Source organism: Telmatherina bonti (assembly GCF_933228915.1).
Source record: "Telmatherina bonti genome assembly, chromosome: 18".
In the NCBI taxonomy this organism is placed as follows: domain Eukaryota; kingdom Metazoa; phylum Chordata; class Actinopteri; order Atheriniformes; family Telmatherinidae; genus Telmatherina; species Telmatherina bonti.
In genome coordinates this window covers 18,732,147-18,744,965 of record NC_136616.1, presented here as the reverse complement: position 1 = coordinate 18,744,965, position 12,819 = coordinate 18,732,147, and positions in this window count along the sequence as shown.

Here is a 12,819-nt window from a genome sequence, read left to right as displayed (position 1 = left end):
AACAATACATTTCCCATATGACTGATTCACAAGGTTTTGCATGTTAAATTAAGGTATAATCTTATTCAAGTCATAATACGGTGCAACAGTCTATCTTAAGTTAAACCACATGCCATAAGAAACATAAGATTTGATTTTAACTTCAACAAGTAACTTCAATTCACAATGACATAATGATAAAAAAAAAAAGTGAATTTCTTGAAAAAAATATATGTTCAAAATGCATTTTTGCACAGTGAAGAACACAGAAGACATTACTCTGATGAGCACAAGACTTTAAAGTTACTTTAAAAGTAACTATTACTGTAAATTCAACCTGAATTAAATTAAACATAGCGGAATGATTGTTAAACATTTCTGATTATTGAACCAACATATTTTTAAACTGATCAAGATTACATGAACTACATGGTAAATCATAAAGTATCATCAATAAACTGCCCTCCTCTGTCCAAAGTCATCCTTCGCTTCTCTTTTCTTTATATATATAGATATATCTATATATATCTATATATATATCTATATATATATATATATATATATATATATATATATATATATATATATATATATATATATATATATATATATATATATATATATATATATATATATATATAAAGATATATAAATATATATTAGTAAATGCTGAGAAACTGACACAATATTAAGGAAACAACAGCCTACCAGTGTGCACATTAGAAGTGTAAATTATATTGTGTGAATAACATGAGTACTATAATTCAGTGGTTCCCAAAGCTGGACCAACTAAGAGACCCAGAGTAATGTCTGGGACAGCATAGCAAGGTTAAGTAAAACTTGATGATGCAGATAAAAATGGACCCCTGCAGAAAACATTTGAACACTACTGCTATGATTCATGCCAAATATGCACATTTAAACATGAAAATGACATTTAAATTCTTTACCAAGTTCACAAATAATAATATTTTTGCACATAATGACATAAGTGGACTTGTCAAATCTGTCAGCTGACATATCAATTCAATCAGACAGAATTTGACAAAGTTAACAGAGCAAGTTTTTTCCTCCTCAAAAGTTGCTAGCTGTTTTTTTTCTAAGCTGCAATATATTTCAATTACCTCACTCAAATGCGTAAATTAAACTCACAATGTTTTTAAACACATATCAGCACAAAGAGATGGCTGACATGATCCAGCTGTAATCGCAGGAATATTGACATTGCTTGTTAAAAATGATAAAAAAGAAAAAAAAAAAAAAAGAATGAGCATCACCAGCAGGGGTCCCCATTCTGCAAGTTTTAGTGTTTCCATGATGCAACACTTTTGATTAAAATTAAAATGTTTTCTAACAACTTGGTGTTATCTTCTGCGCCTGCATATATATATATATATATATATATATATATATATATATATATATATATATATATATATATATATATATATATATATATATATATATATATAAGACAAAAGTATGTAATAGATTGTGAAGTCGTTTTGATCGTCATTGTAAAGTCAAGTCTATTTAAAAAAAAAAAAAAAAAGAATAATCTGAATCAGCTGCTATTATATACCCTGTTGTGTGAAGGCTTAAAAACATTCATTTTTAGTATGTATAAGTAGCTTTTATAATGCAGAGCCATTTGTGTTGCTCTGTGCATGAAAACAGCGATAGAAATTAAATTTGATTTTATATGATTTGATAAACAACAAGAAAAGGAAAAACCCGAGACTTCTTTACAACACAGCAGCATCAGTCAGGAAATCCCCTTTGTTTACTTTCATTATCATTCCGACAGTCACGTGAATTATGAGAACATGATATCGTTGTTTGGCTCTGTCTATTAAAAACAAACCAACAGACGATCCCCTAAAGGCGAGGTGAGACGTCATTTTGCATATTTTGCCTTATTTTCTACTTTGCTATGACAGTTATCTTTCTACAGTATTTGTTGATGACTTGTCCAGTTCGCTTTTTCTGCCCTCTAACGTGCAGCTGCTGATAGATGAACACCAAAGGTAAACCGCAGGCGGTCGCCTTGCGTATTCTGCCGACAAAATACAGGTAAAACTATTTGATTCAGTCGCTGGAACCGTATCGCAAGTTAAATACGATCAGAAATGGCGCATTTATTTATTTATTAGAAATTAAAATTAATTCTTTTGAAAAAGATTGGTTGATATAAATTCGGTGCTCTGTCTGTGTCCTCTCTGATGTTTTACAGCCTTCTGATTAACTAACCTATAAGCGTTTAAAAAGACAAGAAAGACAAAGAAACTTTTGTGGGAACATTTCACTTTTAATAAGCCTGAACAGGTAATAAATGTGGTCTATTCAGCCACATCTCCATTTCCCAGATCGGCAAATAAGACGCCGAGTCCCAGTGACATGCACAGATAGACAACAGGTGCTAACTGCTCTTTCACCTCTGGACCCAAAACCTGTCTTATCAAAGTTCTTATTATTTTCTAATGGTATATGATACCTACATACATCCGTGCGGTGCCCATCTCTGAATTTATTAAACTGAAATCTCCAGTGGTTGTTGACCAATATTAGGGAAGGGGCGTGGGTTGGAGCCTCCTGCTGTGTGACACATTCATGAATAAATAACACAACACAGAGCCTTCAAGGATTTTGAAATTAAATACATAATTAAGGAAATATTATAAAAACAATTCACTTAGCTATATCATCTAGATATAGGCTATTATTTAAAATAAGTGAATCTCTGTCATCCACCTCAATGAGAATATGAAACAGATAAAAGTCTAGAAAGATTAAAGCCGAGATCAGAGATATGTTAATTGTTTAGAGCCTTTTAAAGCTTACATTTACTTTTGATATTACTGGAATATCTTAAAAGCTGTCCACAAAGTTTAATGTGTAAAGTATCAAGTAAGGTATAAAGCTTTACTAGCTAAATAAATTAGCTTCAGTTACAACACCTGCAGTAATCTTGAGTTTACCTCAATATTAGTAAAACTTTGACAATGCTAAATACCAAACTAAATGTGTTTGCAGAACACAGCAGTGTATGAGTATTGAAATTAGTCTATGAAAATGGTGCTGACTCTTGTCAACAAATAGTCTTACTCAAACATTACACATTTATAATAAGGCAACCAGCAGTTCCACACACCACACAAAGTGCTCTCAAAGTGCTCCTGAACACCTTCCAAAATTGTGTGTGCATGCCTCTGCCCCTTAGTATAATGAAATTGAAGGCTTTGAAAATTGAACAAAGTGTTTGTGTCAATGTTTATTTTGCAGATTATTACAACAATTAATGAAGGGTTCAAATGCATCAAAAAATCAAGAGAAGTGTTATGATCCCTGCGATCCCACACTTAAATTTGTGGATGGAGAGGACGTTTTAGATTGTAAGTAGTTTTCGGTGTAGAGAAAAATAAAAAAGTAGTTGTCTATTGTATAAACTTTGAGCTTCATTTACTATTTAAATACTTTTTCTCATCCTTTATTGCAGTTTTGTGTGAAGATTTCACCTCTAGAAGAGCACAGATGTCTTGTGGTCATGCTGTGACCCCCATGTCTCTCACCAACTGGTGTAGGAAACAGCTGGAAGAGGTAGACTGCAACACAAAACAGATATTACAATTTAGAATGATTTGTTTCTAACTTATGATCTAATCACCAACCTGTTTTCTTTTACCATTTTTCTAAACAGGGTGAAAGTAGATTTGTTTGTGGCGCCTTTGGTTGCGGTGCAGAGTGGCCTTTTGCAGAAGTTTGTAAAATGGCTCTTCTGACTGCTGAAGAAAGGGAGCACTTTGAAATAAACATGGCCCTGAATGCAGCTGAAACCAGAGCAGTAAGTATGTTGCATGCATTTTTGGAAATATTTTATTTCACAATTTCTTTAAATGACTATGAAAAAAATTTATAATAAATCCATGTTTTCCCCCTTTTTTCAATATTTATCACATCTCAGTGCCCAAGATGCAAATCGTATGTGGTTAGAGATCATCAGTTCAATCTGAGGGTCTGCTGCAACGTTTGCACAGCAAACAGAGGACGAATCTATGCATTCTGCTGGCAGTGTTTGAGGAAATGGAAGGGTCCACACCCACGACCAGACCGCTGTGGAAATGATGGCTGCTGCAACCTCTCACTGGACACACTGAGATCCTGCCCGGACATCATCTTTATGTCTGTAAAGAGAGTGACTGGGTGTCCCTCCATCCGAGCCTGTCCCACCTGTGGCTGTCTGCTTGAACACCGCAAAGACCTTTGTAAACACCTCTGCTGCCCTCAGTGTAAGGTGAAGTTCTGTTTTGTGTGTCTGAAGATATTTACTAAATGTATGAAAACAAGTGGCATTTATGAACCATGTTCCAGTGGTGTTGCCCCAAGACAGACCTCCATACCTGTGTGGCAGAGGAAATAAATCTATATGTTACTTCAGCACCACGGACAGCACCACAGATATACTACTCACCACTCTGCCATTGAGATCAGTACGAGATTCTGGTCAGTACAATCCAAACAGATACAAACTGATTCAATCCAATTATCTATTTGAATCCAACCTACTTTAGCAGTGTTACTTTAATTCAAATAAGCTTAACAGTATGAAATGAAATATGTTTATATGTAATTTAGGAACATCAGATCAGGGAAATCTGATTGAGGAAGCAGAATAACAAAAACAAAGCTAATGACAAGAATTGTGAAGAGAGTTCAGCTGAGGAGAAATGTTCAATGCATTACGGGAAGTCCCCCAGCAGATTACAGCCGCATAGCTAAATAATCTTACAGAGCATTTCCTGTAAGCTTCATCAAAAATCTGATCATCATGTTTACTGTTGTGGCTTTTTGGGTTTGGAACAATCTTTTAGTTAACACTCAGTCAGCTGACATTGTGTCTACTTATAAATACCCCGTCAGGGACTGAAAACATTTGGCAATTACGTATTCTGTTTGTATTACAAACAGAGTGACTCTAAAATTGAAGTTGCTCCTTTTTTGTTTCATTTTCAGTTTACTGTCTGCAGCAGTCTAAATCCCCCTAACTTTCCTTCAGAAACAGTCATGTTTCATTCAGTTTAATTTAATGTGCATTCAGAAGTTCAGTTTGTTTAACCTGTTTCTCTTGCTTTGCCTTTCATGATTTGCCCATGGATTAAGAAAGAATTAATTTATGTTTTATATTTATTTTAATTTCTTCCATAACCTCTGAATGTTTTACTTACTAACTTTTTCAATTCAATTCAATGTAAAACATATTCTTAACTTTAAAAGATCTAAAGTATACAAGAAAACTTGTGATTATCATTATGTAAAATGTTATCTCAGTTATTCCACTCTAGATTATCTGGCCTTTTTTTTTTTTTTTAAATTTACTTGATTTATTTCTGTATCTTATTCCTTTTTTTTTATTTGTTGCATATGTGAGACTCAAACGGACTACAGTAATGCATTGTCACCTAAACATGCTAATGCTGTTATGATTACAGAAAAAAATATGTATAAAAAATACACATATTGTAACATAACATTCAGAGCAGCTGCGATGGACTGGCGAGCTGTCCAGGGTGTACCCTGCCTGTCGCCCAAAGCCAGCTGAGATAGGCTCCAGCTTCCCCACGACCCTGAACTGGATTAAGTGGTTCAGAAAATGAATGAATGAATGAACATTTAGAGCAGGTAAATGGGAAAACTGCAAAATTCCTCAAGTATGACCATCTTCTGATTATTTAACAAAAACAAAGCCTTGTTGCTGTGAGTAATTTGACTTTTGACTTATCTTAAATTGCTATATATTAGAATATGCAGTTCAATGTGTATGGATTATGATACAAATTAATCAGGACATGCTGTTTTCCTTGAGAAATAATGCTTGTTTCAACAAGAAATGGAATCTTTAAATCTTGGTCTCTTGGACTACAAAGAGAAAGAAGTGTTTGCAGCCTGTGCTGTTCAGTTGAGAATGCATAAAAACAACTTTGTTTCTGTATTTTTTTTAATAATCCCTACTTTCAAACTTTTTTTTCTGACGTAGTTGGACTTTTTTTTTAGGTTAACCTAAGACCCAAGTTCAGATTATTCACACTTTTATGTCTGTGTAAGGAGTCTTTGTACACATCTGTGTATATCCAGATGACCACTATCTCATTCAAAGTATTTCAATAGAAAATATTTTCATCTAACTTTAGAAATTACACAGAAAATTGAAGTAGGGTGTATTACTACCTTCTTCTACATAATGTTAAGATTTGTGCATGTTTATATTGATCTTCTGAGTATTCAGTGTTTGTAGTTGGATGTGCAGGGCTCTCTGTGTCCTGTGGTATGTTTTATAGACTTCTGATACTCTAACAGTGTTAAAAATCTATCACAGAAAACACAGAGAAACACCTTTAGACACATGCAGTTTTGTTGAACACTCTCATATGACTGCAGGATAACAATAAGGTTCATACAACCTCCTTCATTTCTCAGACTGAAGCCATTCATTGAGGATTCTAAAGGTGAACCATCATTTTTACATCAGGTTGAATGATTCAAAGCTTTGTCTGCTAAATTAAATCAAATGTTTCATTGGCCAAACCAGTTATTACTGGAAACTTATCAAGTTTATCAACATGTGAATCAAAGTAAATGCCTATGTTTCTGTTTTTGTCAGTGTCTATATCATTATGATTATTTACAACATGAATTCTGTTATTTTTTTAAAAATTTATTTTAGGTTTTATTTATTTTATGTTCTCTTTTGTTGTGTAAAACACTTCGGGTTGCTCCTGCTTCAACTGAAAAAATGCTATATAAATAAAGTTGGACTCAGTTGAATATTGTGATGACATATAAATGTGTGTTTTCAGCATTAATGACAGAAGGTGACAACAAATGTTACAGATATATTTGTCCAATAGAGCTAACATCATTCATGACAAACAAGATTGTGAAATATGAGGGACATGATAGTGGAGTAGGTATGAGTGTTTGGCAGATTAATCTCATTTGTTAACTGGTCAATCATGAGTCTTTTTGTTTGTTTACCTGCAATATGAACACTGTTTAAAAAACTCTTTCCTCTGGGAGACAAAGAACATTTTGCTTTTCTAATGCCTGTTAGCTCCTTTTTAAACTTCATACCTTGCATTTCATTCACATAAAGGAAATATATTAATTATTATTTTCAAAATTAATAGCTTTTATCATTTTCTTTAACATTTGTGGAGAGATTTTTTTTTCTACTGGAAAGAGCTCAAAACTGTTATTTAGGAGTTCCTAACACCCTGTCTCTGTTACACTACCAGTAACCAAAGTTATCCTGCTGGACACTGCAGTTTGTCCTTCACTGACTGGACTGTCCACTCCAATATGTTTGCCTTTCCTTGGACACCTCATTAAAAACGTCTTGCAGGCCACTGACATGTTTACAACTGTTGAGATCACATAGGATCATTGACTCTATATGCAACAAAGATTCAAGTTTGTTTTTATTCTGTAATTCAAATTAAATCACACAATGATAAAAATGATGAGAAAATATATTTTAATAAGTTTCTGAACCGTAAATTTACATGAATTAAAACATATCCCAAAGACATTAATGCTCAAAGTGACGAAGAAAGCTTTTTTTTTTTTTTTAAATATATATATAAGTTAAAGAATTGCTGAGTATACATGCATAAAGTGCGAACTGACACGTGTTTTCTAAGCAGGAAGAGTTCTGGTGGGTCCGGTGTGGACTCTTTGTTCCGCTGCTGTCCGTCAGCCTCCATGAACCTTGCGGACCATTTGGACAACTGACTCTGGCTTGATTCCGCATCTGCAAAGTGGGGCAGAGTCGTTGTCAAGCGGCTTGTTAACAACGATCAGCTGCACTTGGCTAGGGCTTGATCCTGCACACAAAGTAAAAATGAATAAATAAGAATATTATACTTAAGAGGTACCCTGAAATAATTCTTTCTATAAGTTTTTTTGCATTTCGTTTCTGCCATTGCTGAGGTAATGCCCTGAATGTTAATTTGGGCATACAGACTATTTTCAAGAATGCGTGTTAATTTATATATTTCAAGGATGACAAGCAATTACCAGAAAATAAAACGTGATTTTCTTCACAGGTAACCTTTTGGCGTTCATTTTCATTTCATTTCAACATTTTTTATTTTCTTTTCTTTTCCATAATAAACTGACAAATCCAAAAAACAATTACAGAAAATATACTACAGTTACAACAATACAGCCATTGTAGTACATTTCATTTAAAAAAGAAAAGAAAAGAAAAAGAAGAAAGTAAGAGTAGGAAGAGGATTTTAAAATGTATGACTGCTCTTCTAGGTAATGAATATTTTGTTTGTTTCTGGTTTGTGTGTAAGTTGTAGGCTATTAATGTGCCAGTTCGAATATATCTGTTTTCATGATCAAAGTTACCTGATTTAGGAAACTCCTTCGATGCGCGTTGTTTCAGATCCAGAACTGTCACGCATGTCCCCTGCTGCGGATGCTGTTTGTTAAACATGTCGACCATCTTCACCTCACCGGTGTTGGAGCGAAGAGCGATAAGGTCGGCTCTGCACATGGTTAATTTCTGAAGGAAAACTTGGAGTCTTTGACAGTTTACTTCCTGAGCAGTTGAGTTTGTTGTGACAGGAGTACGGGCTTATTTATACGACAGGAGAGGGAGGTACTATTCATTTAAATATCACCCATTCATTTTATAATTTTTTTTTCCTGTCTGGAACAGTAGACTGTATCGTGTTTGGGATTCACCTTTGTCAAAAGGTAAAAAGTGAAGGGGATTTTTGCGTGGACTTAACTATCTCAAATAATTTTGATTTGAGCCTTGATTCTGAAGATTCATAGCCATTTTATTCCAGCGAAAATAAAGATTACCCACAACCCCTAAAATTGTATTTTGGTTCATGATATTAATTGGATTTTACCTATAGTTTACGTTTTGACCAATAAGCGTTTTAAAGTATGCAGGGTTGAATATTATGTTGTGGCAAAAGTCAGTGAGGGTGTCACCAGTCACAATGCAAGATGCACGTACAATTTTAGTTATGATTAAAAACGTCAGCATATTTTCATTGGGTTAGAAAATATCCATCCATTTTTAATATGATCAGGATCAGACTTGGGGAAATACCGGGGTTGTTTTGACTTAATGATCTTTTTATTTTCTGCAGGATAGAAGGAAAGCCCCTTATACTTTCTCACATCAGTTTCTATCAATCACGTGACTTATTGTTTATCATATTGAATCAAATAGGAAATAGGATATCTTAAATTTGATGTGAGACTGCGTTTTCCTTCTTTTATTTTCTTTTTATCTTTTGTCGAATCGATATAAGGAAATGTCCTCGCATTAGCATTATTTATTTATACGAGATGTTTAAGTTTCTCCTGCTTGCTTACCCCGTCCTTCATAACTGAAACTGAAAGTGGGTAGTCATTATATATACACACACAACATAGCTATGTCGTGTAATTTTAGATGTCCTCACATGCAGCAACGCCTGTTTCACGCGAAACAAACGCAAACCAAAGACGAGGCAAGTCACCTCCGCTCATAATGTACAGGTAAAACTGTTTTATACTATTACTGGAATCGTTGTGCGCGAGTTGAATAATGTGTGATGTCGGCTATTTATCGTTTCTTCCACGTCGTTGCGAGTCTAAATGCTGGTTCGATGAAAACTGTGATCCGTGGTATGTTTCATAGCCTTCTGATGGCCAGTCTTCCAAAAATAGCTCAGTCATAAACATTTCTGAAAACATTTAATTTGTCTTAACCTACTAATATACACACAATTCAGTTCGAACATCTTGTCAACTAAATCAAGTGTGTTTGTTTCATGTTGTTTATTTTGCAGTTTCGGCCTATTGCAGCAAATGGGGATGGCTTCAAATACATCACCAAAACCAGAGAAGTGTTATGACCCCCGTGACACTGCGCTTAAATTAGTGGACGGAGAGGACGTTTTAGATTGTAAGTCCTTCTCGGTCTAAAGAAAAGAGAACCAGATTTGAATTATAAGATTGAACCATACTTTTTTTTTTTTTTTTTTTAATCGCATTTTCTTGTCCCTTTAAATAGTTTTGTGTGAAGATTTCTCCTCTAGAAGAGCACAAATGTCATGTGGCCATGCTGTGACCCCCATGTCTCTCACCAACTGGTGTAGGAAACAGCTGGAAGAGGTGGACTGCAACACAAAATAAATATAATTTGTACCGATTTGTTTCCAACTTGTGATCTAATTACGAACCTGTCTTCTTTACCATTTTTCTAAACAGGGTGAAAGTAGATTTGTTTGTGGCGCCTTTGGTTGTGGTGCAGAGTGGCCTTATGCAGAGGTTTGTAAAATGGCTCTTCTGACTGCTGAAGAAAGGGAGTACTTTGAAAAAAACATGGCCCTGAATGCAGCTGAAACCAGAGCAGTAAGTATGTTGCATGCGTTTGGAAATATTTTATTTCACAATTTCTTTAAATGACGATGAAAAAATGATAATAAATCCATGTTTTCCCCCTTTTTTCAATATTTATCACATCTCAGTGCCCAAGATGCAAATCGTATGTGGTTAGAGATCATCAGTTCAATCTGAGGGTCTGCTGCAACGTTTGCACAGCAAACAGAGGACGAAACTATGCATTCTGCTGGCAGTGTTTGAGGAAATGGAAGGGTCCACACCCACGACCAGACCGCTGTGGAAATGATGGCTGCTGCAACCTCTCACTGGACACACTGAGATCCTGCCCGGACATCATCTTTAAGTGCGTGAAGGGAGTGACTGGGTGTCCCTCCATCCGAGCCTGTCCCACCTGTGGCTGTCTGCTGGAGCATCTCAATACAAACTGTAAACACCTCCTCTGCCCTCGATGTAAGGTGAAATTCTGTTTTGTGTGTCTGAAAAAATTCTCTGAATGTATGAAAACAAGTTCCATTTCTGGTCCGTGCTCTGCTGGTGTTGCTCCAACACAGATCTCGATACCTATTTGGTGGAAGGACTAGCATAAACAAAACAGTCTTTTTGCTGACATTTATTAAATCATAATTACCATCTCAAGTTATACGAACATTGCTGTAATTTCTATCTTGGATTCTGATTAAAAGAAATCAAAACAATGTATTTAAAAACAGCAATTATAATACATGATATTATGGGGAAGGATCAAAACTATAAGTTATGATGGCGAAGCTATATGTAACTTCAGCACTATGGACAGCACCACATATACCAGTAGTCTGCCAACAAGCCATCTAAAGGCACTTTGAGAAGGTTAACAAGTTTAATATGAATACAAGTTCATATTTTAATCCAAGGAAATTGAATTCTAATAATAATGACAATTCAGCATTTTTACTTTATTTAATCATATTGGGAGACTGATCTATTTCTAGATGGACCAGAAAGCTGCGGGCAAGAATACGAACATGCATATGGTAGTAAGGAAAAATGCAAAAGTAAAAACTCTCTTTTGACAAGACGAAAGTTCAAGCAGAAGTAAAATTATAAATGATGACCTTGTGCTTCAATCAGTTGGAATTTGATAGGGCAGGGACACATGCACACAGCTGCAGTAACGCTGGGTCAATGATGATTGCTATGGGGAAAAATAATTAAAAAGATGAAGTTAATGGGAGCAATACTGTCATTTACATATTTAAATTATTTACAACTTTTCCTACAAAAGAGCAGAACAAAGTGCTTTACACAACAACAATAACAACTAAATATCAACAGCAAAACAAAGTAAATATAGAGCTTTACATACCAAAAACAAAACACACACAATCATTATTTTTCACACACTCACGCAGGTGAGTGCACAAAAGCACTTCCACCTCCCAACCCAGCCACTAATCCCATATACTTACATAGTAATGGCAGCTGAAGGAGAAATGTTCAGTTCATTAAGGGAAGTCTCTCTGCAAATTATAACTGATTACACAAACGATCTTAAACAGCATGTACTATAGCTTAATCAAAATAAATCTCATAATTTACTTGGTTTTATAGGGTTTGGTGTTGGAATATAGCTTTTACTTCATTACTATTGCAGGAAGTATTTTTAGATCTGCAGGGATAAGTAATGATAACTGTTTCAAAGCCCAAGTCTGCTCAACCAGCTGACCTTGTGTCTACTTTTAAATATTGTCATTCAGACAGACTGGATATTTTTTGTCAAATAACATTGTATTATGGTGAATATGGATTAACTCTAAACTGACTGTTATTCATGTATATATTTGCATTTCTGTTTTTTAATATACTGCAAGAATCTAAATTTCCTCTAATCAGTGTACTTCAACTATCCAAATTTCCCCTAATTTATCCTTTGGGATCGGTCACGTATCATTTCAGAATTCAGAATGCACATATAATTTACTTTTCTCTTGGCTTCGTCTTTTGCTCTTTTGTTTGTAATTTCCCCTGGGATTAATAAAGATTTTTCATTAATTAATGTTGTAGTATTTGTGTTTTAATTTATTCCATAACATCATAGTATTTGACTTCATGATATTACATTTTTGATTACAAGCAAAATACTTTATTTTACTAACTTAAAGCGTCTAAATAATATCAATAAAATGATCATTACCATTATTTCATATCAGTTGTAGGCTAGAAATAATTCCACTCTAGGTTACATGAGCTCTTTTTAATTTTCTTTGATTCATTCGCCAACCTTCTCCTCTTTTAGTTTAATTTCAAATTTGTGATTCAAATGAACTTATATGTTTGTGAATTTACCAAGATGCTTTTAAGATTAAAGAAAACTTGAAATAAAAGATACAAGTCTACACATAACAGATTAGCAGCAGGAAAATGAAAACTATGCAAAATTCCTGAAATCTG